Below are 21,970 nucleotides of genomic sequence, written 5' to 3'. Positions count from 1 at the left end.
CCCTGGGGAAAGTGAGACCATACCCTTGATCAGCATGGGCATACCCTATTTGATGGATGTTACCCTTGGATTTTCATAAGGCTTGTTACTTTACAGCAAGAGCAGACATTAAGATGCAGGGAACCTTCGAGTCCTCAGATAAGGGAGATCTGACAGAATCCTCACATCTATAGGTCTTATACTTGAACAAAGGCAGACTGAATCATGGGCCTTCAGGCCAGTGCCCAACCTAGCCAATCCCCGATGCCATACCTGTCTTTAGATGCTGCATTCACTCCTTAGTGGGCTACACACAGCAGGTTAAAGGATGTTGTAACATGAATTCTGACCCATCAGTAACAATTGGGCATGTGTCTAAACATATCTTGAATGGATCCAAATCTATATTCATGCACTGGTGCAAGTGCAAGGGGTTTCCCCCACTGCAGCCCCCTAAAAAGCTGCTCCGAGTCAGAGGACCCTTCAGAGCAGTGCAGGATGTGGCATGGTGGAGGGTGGGGGCTACAGGGTTGAGGGAATGTTCCTGAACCCAGCCATGAGCACTTTTTGCAAGCGGTTTTCCATATACTGAATTGCTCCAGCGGATCCTCCAACCCACAAGAAGCAGGGTTTTGGAGGGGCTGCATTGGGGAGGAAGGAGTAGACATGAATGCAAATCTGGATCCAACCCTCTGTCTTAACTATGTTCTTGGCCAGATCCCAGCTGTCCAGAAATTACCATATAAAGTGTCCCTTTTAACTGCTGCTTCCATGGGAAAAAAATAAATTTTCTATTGAAATTTGCCTTGTGACTTACTGCCAAAAAGCTGCTGGTTTTCTATTCATTCTATAAACTGCGCAGGTGTGCCTATGCAGTTGGGAAGCAACGCCGGGCCAGACGGCAGGCCTCAGAGTCGCTCTGCTGCACTCGGCCGGCGATCTGCCACCGCCCGCCACTGCCGCACTCAGCGACCCGCCGTCGCCCGCCACCGCCGCACTGGATTGCCACCCGCCACCGCCGCACTTGGTGATCCGCTGCTGCCCGCCACCGCCGCACTGGATCGCCACCCACCACCGCCGCACTCGGCAATCCGCCGCCGCCCGCCACCGCCACACGGCGATCCGCCACCGCCCGCCACCGCCGCGCTAACTCCCACCGCTGCCCACCACCGACGACGCGCGATCCGGGGGGGGTCGGGGGTCATGCCACTTTCCGGCACCCCCCCACGTGACCCACCAGAGTGGCGCCCAGGGCACATGCCCTGCCTGCCCCCCCTATCGTTACACCCCTGTCAGTATTGTCTTCACAGACTGTCAGCGGCAAGGTTGCAGGCAGGAATCTCTCTTAGCCCTATCTTGGAGATGCCAGGGAGGGAACTTGGAACATGCTGCTCTTCCCAGAGCGGCTCCATCCCTAAGGGGAATATCTTAAAATGCTCACACTTCTAGTCTCCCATTCATGTGCAACCAGGGTGGACCCTGCTTAGCTAAGGGGACAAGTCATACTTGCTACCACAAGACCAGCTCTCCTTTCCTTGTATACTACCAGGCACTGCTGTAGCTATGCCAATGCCCAGGTCTACTTACAGTTGAAAGGGGCCTGGGCAGAGGCATTTCCCTGAAGATCTGTGTACCGTCAGCATACAGGCACTCACTTGTGCTCTAGGTTATGTTGCCACAAGGCAAACCTTGATGCTTCTCACCCTCAGAGAGGTACAAGAAACTGGTCTCAACCCAACACTAAATGGCCACTTAGTGCATGTTTGGTGCTATATTACAGTTACCCCAACAATACAATAACAATTTATTCAAAAAATCATTCCTCCTGTAATTTATTAAGATTTTCAGAGAATATGCACATATATATTTCCAAAAAGGACCCAAGAAAATCCAGTTTTTAAGAGTACCTTTCCCTCCACATAAAAAGCATTATTTCCATTTCTCCAAATAGAACATTAGCCTTTAGAGCAATATGATTTTTCTGAGGTTATAAAATGTTATTGATTTGAGAAAGGGGGTAGCAAATATGTCACACAGTTGAAAGATTCCAAAATAACACATGCTATTTGTGGCTTATTTTAAAGAGAGAAGAAGAGGCTGCAAGGGAAACTAATTATTCAGAAAATATGCTGCTGTATAGGTGACTCTGGGAGGTATATTTATTTTCATAGGTACTGCCACATAGGGTCACCTGTACTCTCTTGAGAAATTGCTTTCTGTCTGTAAGCAACATGCATTGCCATCACACAACTGCTGCAGTTCCATAAAGGAACATTTCAAACTGCCTCAGGACATTATAAAGGGATTTGGGATGGTTGCTCTCCACAATGCCTGAGGGATAAAACCACAGCCAGCCCCAAAGTAGCCAAATGGCCATAGTAGCCAAATGGCCTCCAGTTAACAACTATTTTTGAGAAATAAATAAATAAATAAAAACAAAAACAACAAATATGCTATCTGAGCAAAGACACATCTTTTAAAAATGGTGATCCTCTTTATTTAGTAGGGGGAGAGCAATTGGCCTTATCCACCCCCAGCACAGCATCCCTCCAGTGGCTGTTGCTAGTGTCTATCTTATGTTTCTTTTTTAGATTGTGTGCCCTTAGTGGACAGGGGGTCATTTTATTTATTTATATCTATGTAATCGGCTTTGGGAACTTTTGTTGAAAAGCAGTATGTAAATATTATATGTATTTGTTCATATTTTTTAAAACTAGCATTTCCTGCATTTTGATCCTCGTTCTGAGATAAAATAAAGAAGTTTGCTAACGCCTTACTTCTCCCTATGGAAGAGAGCTGGTTTCCTGTTGTCATTGCCTGAAGAGCCAAAAGGTGGAAAGTTGAGCAAATAGTCCTTTCCCAGCCACTACACTTCAGTGGTGGAGAGAAGGAGGGCCACATTCTGATAGGCTCTGTAGTGAGAAGGGTATGGCTTCTATCTCTTCCTACAAATACTTGGCAATGTTGCCTGGAAAAATACATATAGGGTGAATTTGGACAGTACTTACCAAACTGGCCTGAGCATATGCAATTAGGACATGTGTGTGCCATGAGTGCACCTGTCCTTTCCCCTCTCTAGTGTGCCAGGGCACATAATCATGGGGAAGCAGGGGTCAGTTCATCCAAACAATCTTCTGCATGTGCTACAAATACTACATTGAAGTGCATATCTTTATTGCATGTGCTCAGGCTGGTCAGACACATATTGTCAGAACTGGCCCATAGTGGTAAATATAATCATACACACCACCTGTTCCTATTGACCAAGCACCATTCCTATTTTCTAGATCTGGTTAAACACGCTCCCTATTTTGGCTTTTGGAGAAGATATTTGGTGCTGAGTATGGATGTGCACCTGAAATCTTTAGGGTTCAATCCCCCATCCCTCAGGTCTTTAATAAAGTTAGCATTTTTTGAAGGCGATAGGATGGATGAGTCTTGACATACAGTAAATGCATCTAGCATACTTGCTTTGCCGTCAAGTGCGAGGGAGATTATTTACCTGTGACAGAGATAATAAAATTCAGGAAGATTGGGCCTTTAGGAGGATATGGAACTGGCTTTGGTTGCCAATCCACTCCAAAACAAGATTTGGGGCCTTTTATAAAATGGAAGCCATACAGACCATAGAAATCATGGTGATTATCGGTCTGGTTGATGACACCCAGCAACAAAATATTGCTGTATCTCTCCTAAGAAAATGCAATGTGCTGCAGAAGAAGTGCAATTGTGAGGGAATAAGTTTTGATCCTGGATCCCATGCAGAGAGAGCGAGAGCGAGAGCGAGCGAGCGAGCGAAAGAATAATCATTGTGCATTTACTGCATGAAGTAAAATAATTGTGTGAACAGGCCCCCTGCCTCCCAAGGAGGAGCCATTTCCTGTGCTCTCTTCAGTTGTCAGCATGGTTTCTAATCTTGGTCTTTCAGGCTGGTTTGTCTTTCCTGTGTTCTGAGTTACCACAGTGTTATGAAATATGTCTCCTGGACATTTCTTGAACACACTCTGAATCCACATGACTCTTGAATTGCTTGACTCTTGAATTGCTTCACACACACACACACACACACACACACACACACACACACACACCCCTACCTTGTGGGAAGAAGTCAAATAATGATTAATTATATCAAAGGTGTTGCCACCACATTTAGTTCTAAGGCAGGGGTGCACAACTCAAATGTCGCAGGAGGCCAGAAACAACCAAGATGGTGTAGGAGGGCAGGGGGCAAAGTCAGTTTTAAGTGCATTGATTATTGCAGTAAAAATTATAAAGATAAATATTAAAGCAATTATTAGTTACTTGTGTCCTTCCCTCCCCACCATGGGCCCACAATTTTAGCCAAGGATAGTGGACAGAAAATAAGCCCTGTCTTTGCTCAGTCAGTGGGCACCTTTCCAGCCCCACACAAATGCCAAATTTTGGGGCTCCTGCTGTTGCTGGCAACCTGGGCTATCAAAAATGTCCCCGTGGGCCAGATCTGGCCCACGGGCCTTATGTTATGCAGGGCTGTTCTAATGGCAGTAATCCTATTTCCTCCAGGCATTCCTCTGGTTGCTTGTCCACTTCTGGCAATGGCCCATTAGATAGACAAAATAGTCTCAGATGGATTAAGACAATACCACTCAAACACGCAGCAGATTACCTCATAAAATATATCTATTCAACACCACCAATACTGCTGCTGAATAAGACAGCAGATTCCTATTTGTTGTTTCAGTTGTAACTCAGCTTCCTACATCTCAGTTCACCACATCTAGTTTTAAGCATGGCATGACATTTTCATAGGGAGAAACAAGATGCAATCATACATCATAAAACTAGGGGATGATGTCCACTTAAAGAGGACAGGCTTGCTGAGCGGAGTGGCCATTTCCAAAGAGCTCTTTCCTATGTCACTTGCTGATAAGGCCAACATAATATGCATCAACTATTGAGGAAGCCTCATTTATCTCAATCATAAATGAAGTCAGTGGGTAACATTGAATCTAGCATCTGCCAAACGGAGACACAGCTTATTAATGCAAATTCTGGCAAAAAATGATGCTTACTGGACTGATGAAAAGAATCTTGGAACCTAGTTGATATTTAGAAAATACAATTAGTTCCCGGCCCACAGCCGGGTAGGTGGTGCCCTGTGTTCATTTGATCCTGTCTACATGGAAAGAAGAGATGTTACAGATTTTTTTCCCCCTTCAGATTCCACAACTGAACTATTGAGTAGAATTTTTTTATTTCTGAATCATTATACATTCACATAAGTCTTTCATTTAGAAAAATATAGTTGGAATTCTATACTGCCTTTTTTAAATGTTTAGAGTACTTTGACCACATTATCTCACTAACTCTTACAACAACCCCATACTGGAGCTGGGGATGGGGACTGGGGCTAAGAGAGCAGTGGTACATGTGAATGTACATGTGAAGCTTGATACGATCTGTGTTTACTCTGAAGTAAGCCCCATTGTATTCACTGAGGCTTGCTTATTTGTTTGTTTGTTTGTTTTTCAAATTCCAAACTTCTGCCTCTGGGCAGCTTACAACATAAAGCAGCTTAAAAATTAAAACCTTAAACCAATTTAAAACCATAGTCCAGTTAAAATGTTTGGGTGAAAAAATAAGTCCTTAGAGACTTTTAAAAAGTTGTCAGGGGGGTGGTGTTCTTATTTAAACAGGGAGCACATTCCAGAGTCTCGGGGCAGCAACATAGAAGCCCCGTCCGGAGGCAAATCTGATAGATAGATAGATAGATAGCAGATGAACCTCTCCAGATGATGTGTAAACCACACACCCTACTTCTGAAGGCAAGGATGATGAAGAGCAGAACTTCAGATGAAGGCCTGAAGAGCAGGCAGGCTTATATGGAAGAATCATCCAAAGTCCTATGTTGCCTATAAGGTCCCTTTGCAGAGAACTGCAAACAGAACAACATCATAAGAATATAAGAATAGCCCTACTGGGTGAGGCACAAGGTCCATCTATCGAGTCCAGCATCCTGTTTCACACAGTGGCCCACAAGATGCCTCTGGGGAGCCAACAAGCAAGAGGTATGTGCATGCCCTCTCTCCTGCTGTTGCCCCCCCCCCCCGCAACTGGTATTGAGAGGCATCATGCCTCTGAGGCTGGAGATGACCCACAGCCACCAGACTAGTAGCCATTGATAGACCTGTCCACTGTGAATCTGTCCAAGCCCCTTTTAAAGCCATCCAAGCTGGTGGTGGCCATCATCACATCCCATGGCAAAGAATTCAATAGATTAATTATGTGCTGTGTGGAAAAGTACTTCTGCTTGTCAGTCCTAAATTTCCCGACCTTCAGTTTCATGGGGTGAGCCATGGTCTAGTGTTGTGAGAGAGGGAGAAAAATTTCTCTCTGTCCACCCCCTCCACTCCAATTCTGGAGAAGATATAAGGTCAGTATCCTCCGCTGTGAAGACATACTCATTCAGCTTCTCTGCAATCTCCTTATCCTCCTTAATAATCCCTTTCACATCCGCATCATCTAAGGGTCCAACTGTCTCCCTGGAAGATTTTCTACTTCTGATGCATTTAAAGAAGTTTTTGTTATTCCCCTTGAACTTCTAGCTATGTGCTCCTCAAACTCTCTCTTTGCATCCCTTATTGTCTCGTGTTTTGCCAGAGTTTATGTTCCTTCCTGTTCTATTTATTTGGGCAGGACTTCTATATTCTGAAGGAAGACTTCTTCCCTTTTATAGCTTCCCTGACTGTGCTTGTTTGCGACGCTGGCATCCTCCTGAACATGGTGGTTCCTTTCCTCCTTCTTGGTATACATTCCAACTGTGCTTCTAGTATTGTGGTTTTAAATAAGTTCCATGCTTTCTAGAGTGATTTGACCCTCCTGACTTTCCCTTTCAACTTCCTTCTTACCAGTCCCCTCATTTTTGAGAAGTTTCCTCTTTTGAAGTCCAATGCATCTGTGTTGGACTTCCTTGACAATTCTCCACATGCATATATGCTGAATTGGATCACACTATGGTCACTGCTACCCAATGGTTCTGCAACGCTGACATCTTGCACCAGGTCCTGGGCACCACTCAGGATTAAATCCAAGGTCGCCATGTCTCTGGTTGGTTCCCTGACTAACTGTTCTAAGGCACAGCCATTTAACACATCTAGAAATTTGGCCTCTCTTTCATTATCTGAATGTGAATTTACCCAGTCTATGTGTGGGTAGTTGAAGTCACCCATTATTACTGCCCTATCTCTCTTTGACACCTCTCTTATTTGTTTCTCCAACTCCAGCTCACACTCAGCCCTTTGATCTGGAGGGTGATAGCACGTCCCTAGTAACACATTTCCTTTCATTCCTCATAATGTTACCTATAATGATTCTGTGGAGGACTCTAGGTTTTCTAGCTTATTGGAATCTATCCCTTATTTGATATACAGTGCCACTCCTCTCCCAATCCTCCCCTCCACTCCTCCTCTTCACTCTCCCCGCCCAATCCTCCCAACATCCAGCAACTGCAATGTTGATACTCTCAAATTAATATCCAGTAGCCACCTAGTGGCGCAGCAGGAAATGACTTGACAAGCAAGACAGAGGTTGCCAGTTCTAATCCCCGCTAGTATGTTTCCCAGTCCATGGGAAACACCTATATTGGGCAGCAGCGATGCTGAAAGGCATAATCTCATACCGTGCAGGAGATGGCAATGGTAAACTCCTCCTTTATTCTACCAAAAGACAACCACAGGGCTCTGTAGTCTCCAGGAGTTGACACCGACTCGATGACACACTGTACTTTAGTTATTGGAAAGATGCATCAGTGCAACTTATTTCTTCCTCTTAAGGAACAAAGGCCCTGTATTTTAGAAGGTTAATCTACTGTAATGTAGCTTTTCTTTAAATGGAGAAGGGAGGCAAAGATGTTTATTTACTGAAACCAGATTGGCCTACGACCTCAATAAAGTATCCTGTATTGAAACCAGAGCCTCAGACAGAAAGGAAGCCCCCACCCCCAAAAAACTTGTTACAGATGCATTGGTTGGTTTCGGTGAAATGAAGATCCTCTTGCCATTATGAAAGTCCACGAAACTCCTAAGGCAATTGGAGTTTTTCACTCTCATTCCATGTAAAAGGCAGCCTTGCCTGGCATTTGTTCTGCTAACACATTCCTGTCTTAGCACCTTCTTTTGATTTACTTTCATCCAGAGAGAACACACAATTTAATATGCTGTAGGACTCTAGTGTGGCATTCAGAGCCTTTAGAACTTCCGGATCTAGCAGATGGAGACACTCTGCTGCTTTTACAAAGACCCTGCTGTCAAATAATTCTGTAGGCACATTATTTACTTTGTATTAAAGCATCTGGCATCTACAATATATATTAAAGCATCTAACAGGAACTAAGGAATGGCAATATGCAGCAGCTCAGATTTTACATTTTAAATAATATGGCAGGAGAAGGAAGAAATCTTATCTTAACTTAACACATACATCCAAAAATTGGGGGCGGAGGTGTGCGGGGGAAGAAACATTGGAAGAGGAGAAAGGTACAAATCATTAGAAACCCTCTACCACAAATGGCTAAGGAAGGATTTAAGAACAATATTAATGGGGACGGACAAGAAAAGGAACAATAGTAATAGGGAGTCATGAATGATTAAACAGTTCCTTAATCCCCATTTCTAAATATGATGGAATGGGAGGGCAATTTCATTTCCCTGAGATCCACCTTCAGCACAGAGAGGCTCTGATCCCACTTTAAGAGCATGTTGTTCCTCCAGACAGGCTGCTGCTCCTACTTCTTCTTCTTCTGCTACTACTACCAATATTGATGATGATGATGATGATGATAATAATAATAATAATAATAATATACCACCTGACTCCAAAGGCTCTACGCAGTTCACAAAAACAGCTATTAAAACAACAATTTAAAGACGAGCTGGCAGCATCCAGAGACGGACCTCTCTTGATGACCTTAATGTGTGGTGGGGATAATGCAGAAAAAGGCACTCTCCCAGGTAACTCGGTCCTAAGCATGACGACTTATCTAGCTGAAGACTGATCTATTCTAGAGTCAACGGACTCAGACATGGCTTCAACAAATCCTACAATTAGAACTGCCCAGCTTAAAACTTCCTGGCATGACACAATCAGTGTCTACAATGCCCAGAGCAAGACAAGCAGCATATGTTCAAGGTTGATTCTATTACTTTGCATAGCATGTAAGGAAGAGTTTTGCAAATTCATCTCTAGAAACTTTAAAAACTTTTTAAAATTTTTAAGCCACTTCGAAGTATTGTGTATTTATTTGTTTAAAAGAGTTGCCCGCAATAAGGAAAATGGGAAATGGGGAAAAGGAAATCATTTGATTTATATACCGCCTGTCCAAAAATGGCTCAAGGCAGTTTACATGCAGGAATTAAATTCAAAACAGTAGCTATTGAATTAAATACAGAACAGTAAGGTTGTTCACATGACCAAAATCCCTGGTGGCTAGGGAGGGCTGGAGAGAAGGCTGGAGTAGATCTACCTCTCCCCACATGACCACAGCGATCCTCCTGCCATGTTGCTAGAGTGGTGTGGCATTCTGGAGTAGGGTGTGCAATTTGGGTTTTCAGGTGATTCGGCTCGGACCCGAACCGAATCACCCCTGTTCTGTTTTGTGCCCGAATCTGGGGTCACCCGAATCACCCTTGATTCGGTTCGGATTCAGATTTAATCCGAATCTGAATTGATTCGGGTGGGTAAAAAGGGGCCCAGGGGCAAGATTTTGGGGTGGGGTGGTAGTGCCCAATGGGTGGAGTCTACCACCCCAATTTCAGGGGGATTGGGCAAAGGGCTGATTTTTGGTGAATTTTTTAAGTTGTAGTGACTTTGGGGCAGTTTAGGGGCATAGCATGTGAACTGGGCAAAAGGAGTGGGGTGGGGTGGTAGTGCCTAATGGGTGCAGGCTACCATCCCAATTTCAGGGGGATTGGGAAAAGGGCTGATTTTTGGGAAATTTCTGAAATTTTCATGTCTTTGGAGCAGATTGGGGCAGGTTGGGGCAGAAAGTGGGGCCTGGGGCAGAATAGTGGGGTGGAGTGGTAGTGCCTAATGGGTGGAGGCTACCACCCCAATTTCAGGGGGATTGGACAAAGGGCTGATTTTTTGAGAATTGTTGAAGTTTTAGTGACTTTGGGGCAGTTTGGGGGCAGAAAGTGGATCTGCCCCAAAGGAGTGAGGTGGGGTGGTAGATAGTGCCTAATGGGTGGAGACTACCACCCGTCCCCAATTTCAGAGTGATTGGGCAGAGGGGTGAATTTTGGTGAATTTATGAGGTTTGTCTTCATAAGGTGAAGTGTGCTAAATTGATTACTTCCTCATATTATTCATAGTAATTGAGGTGTGAAAAAGTGAAAGTGGGGTCATGAGAGTTGTTTAATTGAAAAAAATCTCATTTGCTATGATAGAATGAGAATTCACACCTCAGAAAAAACTTCTCAGGTGTGAATTCTCATTCTATCATAGCAAATGAGATTTTTTTCAATTAAACAACTCTCATGACCCCACTTTCACTTTTTCACACTCTCAATTACTATGAATATGAGGAAGTAATCAATTTAGCACACTTCACCTTATGAAGACAAACCTCATAAATTCACCAAAATTCACCCCTCTGCCCAATCACTCTGAAATTGGGGACGGGTGGTAGTCTCCACCCATTAGGCACTATCTACCAGCCCACCCCACTCCTTTGGGGCAGATCCACTTTCTGCCCCCAATCTGCCCCAAAGACACCAAAACTTCAAATATTCCCAAAAAATCAGCCCTCTGCCCAATCCCCCTGAAATTGGGGTGGTAGCCTCCACCCATTAGGCACTACCACCCCACCCCACTCCTTTGGGGCAGATCCCATGCTATGCCCCTGAACTGCCCCAAAGTCACTAAAACTTAAAAAAATCACCAAAAATCAACCATGAACCGAATCACCTGAATTTTTCGGGTCCGAAATTCGGGTGATTCGGCTCGTGCCCGAAAAATATCGGGGGACATCGGGGGTGATTTGGTTCAGCCCCAAATCACCCGAAATTGTTCATTTTGGGCACAGATCGTTTTGTGCCCAAAATTTTTTGCACATCCCTATTCTGGAGGTCGAGGAAATGCAGTCCAGCCTCCAGAAATCCCACAATGCACCGTGTGAGGAGCATGGTGCTTTGGGTGATTTCCCCACAGCTGGGTTCTCTAGCCACACATGACTGGGGACCAGGTGGGAGGTTGTACTTTCACCCTTCTACCTTGGTAATAGCCCACTGGAAAATTTCAGGCTACCCAGTTGGGGCAGCACTGGATCAGGCGTGTTCATGTGAACAGCCTCAGTAGCTAACTAATATTCAGTTTAACCTCAGCAGTTAGGCAGGTCCTTAGATAAGGAAGCTTTAATCCCTACAGCATCTCCATTTGGACACAAGACAGGCTGTGTTCTCACAATCACAAGGATCCTGGTTACAAAGACAATCAGGATCAGCAAGCCCTGCAGAGCTGATTGTGAAAACAGAGTATTTCAGGGCAATTCTGGTCAAACCTCACTGGTTCAGCATGTTACCAGGACAAATAAGTTCAACTGAATCCTATTTATCTATCCTGGTTAAATGCTGGTTAACTAGAACAATTTGACAAAGATTGCCCTGAAATTCTGCATTCTCACAATCAGCTCCATGGGGCTCGCTGATCCTGATGAACATTTTAACCAAGATCCTTGTGATTGTGAGAATGCAGCCAGTAGATGGGAATTGGTGACACCTTCCTTAGGCTAACACTCAAAAAGCATAAGAACAAAGGAGGTGGAAGACTCCCCAATTTTCTAGGGATAGGTAGCTCTTAGATCCAGTGAGAAGGCCCGGTGTATCTCTGCTGTGGCCTTGCAACATTAAAAAAGATGTTTTATGCAACATCTGAAAACACACCTGTTTTATCAGACTTTTAGTTCATAATGCTTTAAGGTTTTATTGATATTTATTCTAAATTGTTTTCCATGATGTAATGTTTTAATTGTTTTTGTTTTTAATCTATAAATCACCCAGAGATTTGTATATGGGGTGCTATATAAATGCGAAGAATGCATGCATGCATACATACATACATACGAATTTAGGATTTTCCTTTCAAATCCCTGCTTCTAACTGGGTTTTGACTTTCATGACTAAAAGTGGGTCTGGACTGGACTGGTTCTCCTTTGTGAAAAAGCTATTAAGGGTTTACCTGGGTGGCTGAATCCACTAACAGACAAAAAGTGGGAAATGTACTTATTTAGAACACTGTATGGGGAGTCAAAGTCTCAGGTGGTCTTGGTGGCACTCTTTTGCTAAGTCTGAGATCTGGGGTTCATAATATGAATAAGAACATAAGAACAGCCCTGCTGGATCAGGCCCAAGGCCCATCTAGTCCAGGATCCCGTTTCACACAGTGGCCCACCAGATGCCGCTGGAAGCCGACAGGCAGGAGTTGAGGGCATGCCCTCTCTCCTGCTGTTACTCTCGAGCAACTGGTACCCAGAGGCACCCTGCCTCTGGGTACCGAATGAAGAGGAGGTGCAATACAATACAACACATACTTATATACTGATTTTCAACTAAAGTTTCCAAAGCAGTTTACACAGACAGAAACAAACAAACAAACAAAACAAAACAAAACAAAACAAAACAAATAAAGAAGATGGATCCCTGTCTTCAAAAGGCTCACAATCTAAAAACAAACAAACCCAAGAACTTAAGATATACACTAGCAACAGCCACTGGAGGGATGCTGTGCTGAGGATAGATAGGGCCAGTTGTTCTCCCCCTGCTAAATAAAGAGAGAGAAAGAATCACCACTTTTAGAAGATGCCTCTTTGCTCAGTTAGCCGGGGATCAAAAATTTGCTCACACACTCATGCAAGTGCCAGTGATGAGTTAGTCAAGTTGATTTCAAAAAAAGCTAGGTATCCTCACTCCCATTTCCCTAAGGACACCAAGAATTTTGGCTTCCAGTCTCTCTTCCCTGCTGTTTCCTCAGTGCCCTCCTGCCACTAGGAATATGTGGAATATCTTAGGGAAACAATATGGTTTGTTATTGTCCTGTCTGATGAGTACAGCCGAACAACAAACCAAACTGAAACAAAGAACAAATGAGACAAAATAGTATTTAGTATAATTTACAACTCAATAATGCTTGTTGTTAAAAACCAGAATGTTAGAATAAGTTAACCCAAAAGGAAATGATGCCATTTAGAGATTATAATTGTTCCTGGCATATTTTTAAATCTTCATATGGTTCTTTTCCTTTTTGGCTGAACTCCTGCTTAGTGCCTAGCAACTGCCGACTATCTATCTAAATGGCTCATGGTGACCATCTTCTGCATCCACTGGATATGGGTGAGGGAATCAAAAGGCAATTCAGGTTGTTCATAGTGAAAGTGTTCCTTTTATGAAGAAAATGTCTATCTCAAGCCCATTTTTCCCCCACCCCCAATTTGAGTACTTACCCCTGGTTTAACATGGTCTTTCATTTAACAGCATACACAAAGCTCAGAATCAGACAGTGGGGGGAAAGATGGCTTTGCAATTAAGTTTCCAAACTGGCTGGCTCAGCTTACCCAGATCATTTATATAATTTGAAGAATTTGTTTGCATTGTTTGTTTCTGTGAAATAAAGTCATACTTCTTCATGATCTGCAGATACAAATTTTGCATACACAATCCTGCCACTGAAGTTAGCTGACTGCACTTCTTTTTACACTGGAATACACCTGGGGACACTTTTTTTTTTTAATTTTTAGGAAAAATTCTGAATTAATCTTCATATTTTAACATTGTTCTCAACAGATTTTTAACACTCAGTCAGATCTATAATTCCAAAAGGACATCATGCCCAAGAAAAACAGATCTTTTTAAGATTCCAATTTACTATGATTCAAATTTATCATATATGGTCATTATACAATAATTGAAGTTGAAATCCTACAAGTTTACAACTGTTCTTTTACTTTCCTTCTGCAAGCACATTAATAAAACATTCTATTGCATATATTTTGTCCTTATGCATTCTTGGTCAAACCACTTTTTGGTATGGCCAGTTTTCTTTTTAGGTTTGGCGTGATGATCTTTAGTTAGTAGAGATTTAATTGATCTTGTGAGAACCTCATACTTTTCAAGAATATGGGCATTTTGATCTCTTTTAATCAGTGCATCCAGCAGCCCTTCCTTAAGTGATTCTCCGTTCTTCGAGTTAAACCATTCGGAGAAAACTTGATTAATTTGGGAATTCCATTTGATTCTGGGAGTCCCATCAGTGGCCTGTTGTGTAAAATGCATAACTCTAGAACTCATATCTTGCTTCATGAAGGTGTAATTTAATACTAAAGGATAATGGTCACTTTCTGGCCTAGCTATGATGTTAAATCTGGCTATTGCTTCAAATAAATCTCTAGAAACTAATACATAATCAATAGTAGATTGAAAAAACTTCTGAGGTGTGAATTCTCATTCTATCATAGCAAATGAGATTTTTTTCAATTAGACAACTCTCATGACCCCACTTTCACTTTTTCACACTCTCAATTACTATGAATATGAGGAAGTAATCAATTTAGCACACTTCACCTTATGAAGACAAACCTCAGAATTCACCAAAATTCACCCCTCTGCCCAATCACTCTGAAATTGGGGACGGGTGGTAGCCTCCACCCATTAGGCACTATCTACCAGCCCACCCCACTCCTTTGGGGCAGATCCACTTTCTGCCCCCAATCTGCCCCAAAGACACCCAAACTTCAAATATTCCCAAAAAATCAGGCCTCTGCCCAATCCCCCTGAAATTGGGGTGGTAGCCTCCACCCATTAGGCACTACCACCCCACCCCACTCCTTTTGCCCAGATCCCATGCTATGCCCCGGAACTGCCCCAAAGTCACCAAAATTTCAAAAATTCCCCAAAAATCAGCCCTTTGCCCAATCCCCCTGAAATTGGGGTGGTATACTCCACCCATTGGGCACTACCACCCCACCCCAAAATTTTGCCCCTGGGCCCCTTTTTTACCCCAGAATCGATTCAGATTCAGATTCAGATTCAGATTAAATCCGAATCCGAACCGAATCAAGGGTGATTCGGGTGGCCCATATTCGGGCACAAAACAGAACAGGGGTGATTCGGTTCAGGTCCCGAACCGAATCACCGAATTCCTGAATTGCACACCCCTACTTGAAGAGCATCTGAACACCATAGGGTCCAGAGAAATCACCATCAGCCAATTGCAAAAAGCAACTTTTCTGAAAACAGCCTATATTCTGCAACAATATCTATAATAACAGCAACAACATTGACAATAAAATTCAGCCATCCCAGGTCCTTGGGAAGGACTCAATGTCTGGATAAAACAAACCAGTCAAGAACACCTGACTGACTGTGTAAAATAAATAATAACAATAATAATAACAACAATATGGTGAGACCTAACTTTAATAAATCTATACTGGATCGGTCATCGCCTGGGTCAACAAGGACCGCGCCAGGTGCTGGAGTCCCTGGACATCTGGTGGCAAGTGGGCAACAGGACTTAGGATCTTCAGTTGAGCAACCAGGGCTGGAGACTGCAAAGTTACTGGAAGAAACGTTGCTTAACCGAAAAAATATATACAAAAAACGCCAACAAGGAAATAATGATCTGCTATTACAAGTCTAGTCCAACTAGAAGAGGTTATTTAAAAAGAATGTACCAAATTTGGAAAGAGAAGCATCCAGATACAGAAATAACAGAACAAAGGCTAGCAGACCAGAGAACATTCATAATAAGAAATAAAGTATTCACAGTAGTTGATCTGGAAGAACTGCAAAGAGCAACACAGGCTCAAGATATGGAAGAAGAATACCACAAACTGAAGAAGTTGCTCAGGCGCAGGTGGAGGAGGTGTTGGAAATAGAGGATGCCACTGTTGCTGAACTGTTTCAAAATCAAAACCAGGCAACTTCCCCTTTGCCTTCACCTCAAAAACCCGAATGCCGTTTAACAGAAAAGCAACAAGAACTAAAGCAAAAAATAACTGAGCACATGAACCAAACAACCACCAGGGTTCGACTTCCAGCTCTAAAAACAGTTGCCAAAAAACAACTTGCTCAGGCATTAAAAGATGCCAATGCTGCACTTGTAGAAATAACAACCAAGAATTTGCAAGAAACAAACCAACTAATGTACAGTGCAGCAACAATAACAACAAAGGAGCTTGGATATAAGTTGAGTGGACCTGTAAAAAAAGAAAGTAGTACATCACCTAAATGGAAGATTAGATTAGAAAATCAAATCTCCAGGCTTAGATCAGATGCTAGTAAATTGAAAGATATGAAAGACAAGAAGCTGAAGAATGAAAACACCAAACAGTATCTGATCCAAAAATACCACCTAGATTCAAGGAAAATTAGAGAAGTCCTGGAAATAATAAAGCAGCAAACAACAGCAGTGTCAAAGAAGATTAGCAGATACGAAGCCAGAATTACACAACACAGGCAGAATCTCCAAATCCAATTGAATCAGAGACGTTTCTACCATAGCATAGAAGGAGAAACTGCAAGAAACCTAGAAACACCAAATAAAGAAGAAACAGTGCAATTCTGGGGAAAATTATGGGACAATCCAATAGATTATAATAAAAAAGCAGCCTGGGTGAAAGAGGTCGAAAAATGTAACCAACAAATGCAAGATCTAATAATAACACCAGAATTAATAAGTGAAAGAGCAAAGAAAATTAAAAATTGGACTGCGCCAGGCGACGATCAACTGCATGGCTTTTGGCTTAAACACCTAACAAGCCTTCATAAACAACTATCAAAACAGTTCAATCACATTTTGCAAGGAGGTGATATTGAACAATGGCTAACAACTGGGAAAACTCATCTCATCATGAAAGACCCATCAAAAGGTGCCGTTCTAAGTAATTATAGACCAACAACCTGCCTGCCAACCATGTTCAAATTATTAACTGGAATAATAGCAGAGGAAGTAATGCAACACTTATTAACTAACAAACAGCTTCCAATTGAACAGAAAGGAAATTGTCCGAACACCAGAGGCACAAAAGACAAGCTGCTGATTGACAAAATGATTTTAGAAAATTGCAAGAGAAGAAAAACAAATCTAAATCTTGCATGGATTGACTACAAGAAAGCCTTAGACTCATTGCCTCACACATGGATACTAAAATGTTTAGAAACAACTGGTGTCAGCAAAAACATTCAGATATTTATTTAAAAAGCAATGAGCATGTGGAGTACACGGTTAACAATCAATGGTGAGACACTTGGACAGGTTAGCATTAGAAGAGGTATTTTACAAGGGGACTCACTATCCCCTCTGTTGTTTTTAATCGCCATGACCCCACTTTCATAAATAATAAACAAAACAGGCCTTGGATACCAAACATCTAAAACATCAAGTCAAATAAATCATCTGCTGTACATGGACGATCTGAAGTTGTATGGAAAGTCCCAGTCAGAAATCGAATCACTGCTAAACACTGTTCGTATATTCAGTAGCGATATAGCAATGGAGTTTGGACTAGACAAGTGTGCTGCATTAATAATGAACAGAGGAAAAATAAGAAAAACAGAAGGAATAGAACTGCCCAATGGAAGCAATATCAAGAACCTGGAAGAGAAAGAACATTACAAATACTTGGGCATTCTCCAGGCTGATAACACTGCACATGCTGAAGTTAAAAGAAAAGTTGGAAGTGAATATATCAAGAGAGTTAGAAAAATCCTCAAGTCCAAACTCAATGGCGGGAACACCATACAAGCCATAAACACCTGGGCTATACTTGTTATCAGATACACTGCAGGAATAATAGACCGGACCCAGGCAGAGCTAGAGACGCTAGATCATAAGACCAGGAAAATAATGACCATCAATCATGCTCTGCACCCCCGCAGTGATGTCGATAGGCTATACCTCCCTCGCAGCTCAGGTGGGAGAGGAATGCTGCAAGTCCATCAAACAGCAGAGGAGGAGAAAAGAGCCTTGAAGAATATATCAAGGACAGTGAAGAAGATGCACTTAAAATGGTCAATAATGAGAAACTATTCAACACCAATGAAAGAAAGCAGGCCTACAAGGAAGAACAAGTCAAGAACCAAGCAGAAAAATGGAAAAAGAAGCCACTGCATGGTCAATAGTTGCACAATATAAGTGGAAAATCAGACCTCACCAAGACCTGGCAATGGCTTAAGAATGGCAACTTGAAGAAAGAAACAGAGGGTTTAATACTGGCTGCACAAGAACAGGCACTAAGAACAAATGCAATAACAGCCAAAGTAGAAAAGTCAACAACAAACAGCAAGTGCTGCCTTTGTAAAGAAGCAGATGTAACCGTGGACCACCTAATCAGCTGTTGTAAAAAGATCGCACAGACTGACTACAAACAAAGGCATGACAAGGTAGCAGGGATGATACACTGGAACATCTGCAAAAAATACAAGCTACCTGTATCCAAAAATGGGTGGTACCATAAAATTGAAAATGTTGTAGAAAATGAAGGTGCAAAAATATTATGGGACTTCCGACTACAAACAGACAAACATCTGCCACACAATACACCAGATATAACTGTAGTCGAGAAGAAAGAAAAACAAGTCAAAATAATCGACATAGCAATACCAGAGGATATCAGAATAGAAGAAAAAGAAATAGAAAAAATCACCAAATACAAAGATCTACAAATTGAAATTGAAAGGCTGTGGCAGACGAAGACCAAAATAATCCCAGTGGTAATTGGCAATTCCAAAACAACTTGAAGAGCACCTCAACACCATAGGGGCCACAGAAATCACCATCAGCCAATTACAAAAAGCAACTTTTCTGGGAACAGCCTATATTTTTCAACGATATCTATAATAACCAACAGTATTGATGATAAAATTCTGGCATCCCAGGTCCTTGGGAAGGACTCGATGTCTGGATCAAACAAACCAGTCAATAACACCTGTCTGACTGTGTAAACAAGAAATAATAATAAAATAAGAAGCTGGAGAATATTTGGCACAACTCTTTTGAGAATACATAACTGTATTTTAAAAAGGGGATAAGGGGGTAGTGTCCTACAGTAATCTCTTAAATAGTATTGCATAGAACACTTAAAACCTTAAAGGCTAGGTTGAAGACAGATCATCCTGGAAAGAATCTATCTATGTGGCCGCTAAGAGTCGACACCAACTTGACAGCACTTAATCAATCAAATCAATCAAAACACTCGTTAGTGGTATCCTACCATCACCTGAGACCCACTGATGGCTTGAGAATCATTATCCAGGCTAGAAGTTAGTAACAACAAACTTAATTTACTTACTTACTTAATTAATTAAACTTAATTAATTTCAATGGGGCTTTGTCATGACTAGCTGAATCTGGATTAGGGGTGTGCATGGGCCATTTTCCATGGCCCGTTAAGAATTTGGACCAAAGTTGGACCAGACTGTGGGTTTGCGAACTATTTCAGTCAAACTGACTGGCTGGGGCAGTCAGTCCAACAAACCAGCTCGAACCAGTTTGAGCTGGTTCACCTATAGGGAGCATCCATTAAATAAAAAATAAATAAAAACCCTCAAACAGTTGTGCATAATTTGAATTCTTTGACGTGGTTAGAAAAAGTTGCCTGTGCTGAAGGCTTTAAAAACCGAAGCTCTGGCGCAGGGAGGAGCATTCTTCTGAAGCTCATGTTGAAAGGCAGATGTGGACTGTTTATAAAATCTTAGGCTGCAATCCCCTGCCTGCGCTAACCCATGTACAAGTTGCATAGAAATCAGTAGGCCTTACATGAAGATAATGGGAATATTAATAACCTGTCTTACATGGCTGTTATGAAATTAAATATTTCACACCAGATTTATGTTACTAAGAGCATTTGAAAGACTAATGAAATTATTAAAGAAATATGAAAAAAGGAAGGATGTTTTAAACTCCCTGCTCCCTCTCCTTCATCCCTCCCCAACTAATGGTGGCAGAGTTGCCCTGGCAACACTTGATTTTGAATTATAACAATCCAATCAAGAAGAAAGGGGATCACAAGCCAATCAGAAGGCAGTAGCAGAAAACCAATCAGCAAGGGAAAAACAAGAAGTTGACAACAGCCCTCCAAAATGGTGCCTGGGGCCACCCACCATAGGAGCTTGAACCGTCAAACTGGTTTGCTTTGAACTGGGTCCAATTCAAGTTGATCTCAGACCGACCCCCTTTCCTGAAGGCTGGTTTGGTTCATGACTGAACCACTCAAACTGGCCCAGTTCGCAGTGGACTGGTTTGCAATCAAACTGGTTCTGCGCAACCCTGATCTGGATGTTGCCTACAGTTTATATTTTTCCTGTCAGAATAATGGCTAAATGGGAATGGGAATGTATTTGCTTGATCTCCAAAGACTCAGAAAAAGTTTGCCCAGTTACATGAGGCACGTGTAAGGAGAGCCAGTGTGGTGTAGTGGTTTGAGTGTTGGGGAGCTGTATGTTCAAATTCCCACTGAGCTATAAAGCTCATTGTGTGACCTTGGGCCAGTCACCTACTCAGTCTAACCTACCTCACAGGGTTGTTGTGAGGATAAAATGGGGAGGAGGAAGAGAATCATGTATGCTGCCCTAAACTTTTTGGAGAAAGAACAGAATAAAGAAACAGTAGCAGGCGGTGGTGGTTTGAAGCTGCATGCAGTCTGTAATTGAGATACAGTTTATGCAAAACACATCAGCTATATGTTGTTTTTTAATTATGGAGGAAGCCATGTATTTATTTAGAAAATACTTTGTGTAGTTTAAGATAATTAGTTGGGTGATTTAGTTTTTAAAAGCAGTGACATTTGCTGTTAAGCTTTCCCCATACCAATTCTAGAAATAAATGGAAATGTGCATAAAATACTTTGTTCCAGGAATGGCAGTGGATACAGATTCACTCAAATAGAAGATAACATGAAATCACAGGACAGATTAAATAATTCCTTATCAAAGTGTTTAAGGATGACAAATCAGAAGCAGTTTCTATGCAAATAAGTCAGAGGTGGAGGTGAGCTGAATATCTACTTCCCACTTTCTTTCTGCTTGTACTTTCTAGTTCCAAATACCTGATAACTAAAAGGCAGTGCAAAAAGGGAGCATCTCCTCTGAACGTCAGGGTTATCATATTATTGGTATTAAAAATGAGGTGCAAATCAAGTTAAACTATTGCTTCTTTTAAAATGCACAAATAGGAAAACAGCCACCTTTTCTACATCAGCTGAATGTACTCTGAAATGACTGATGCAGTGTTGGTTGAAGATAACTAGCTCTTATTGGGCCCTTTCTATCTTCTCAAATCCAAATGTTTAAAATAAGAATTTCCGAGTTCCTGACATGACACTTTATTCTGGAAACATTTTTTTAAAGCTAATATGAACAGGCTACAGAACCACAAAATGACACATAGTTCACACTTAGATCCTCATGGGTTGACAAATTCATAATTTTGTGGAGGAAGGTGTCAGGTAAATAAAGGCTGGAGATAGGCAATAGTTTCTAAAAGTTTAAGCTTTTATGAGTGTCATAAAATGGTACACGTTGAGTTCTTTTATCCCACCATCACCTCTGAACAAAATGGTTTTTAGAAAAGGAGGAGGAGGAGGAGGAGGAGGAAAGAAATGACAGTGATATAAGTCTGCATATCATATAAAATATCATACCACCAACCCTGGGGGGAAGGTCTGACCTCTGCCAATGTAAGGCTTAGTTCCTTAACTGAATTTCAGTCTAGCTTTCTCCTGCAGATTGTATAAACAATGTCTCTATTAAGTAAGATGCTGGACATCTCCGGCCTTTATTTACCTGAACAATAAGCTTGTTCCCCACAAATGAAAGTAAGGTGAGAAATACAGGATAGCCTTTTTTGGTAACCGACATAAACTTCCAGAACTGCTCACATAACCATTCAAAAGCATCCCATTGCACACTTTTGGAGTTCAGGTAAAAGTCCAAAGAAAACTCCATCTACAGATGTGGTGTTT

This window comes from Hemicordylus capensis, chromosome 1 (genome assembly GCF_027244095.1).
Source record: "Hemicordylus capensis ecotype Gifberg chromosome 1, rHemCap1.1.pri, whole genome shotgun sequence".
Lineage (NCBI taxonomy): Eukaryota > Metazoa > Chordata > Lepidosauria > Squamata > Cordylidae > Hemicordylus > Hemicordylus capensis.
Note: the sequence above shows the minus strand (reverse complement) of the source record.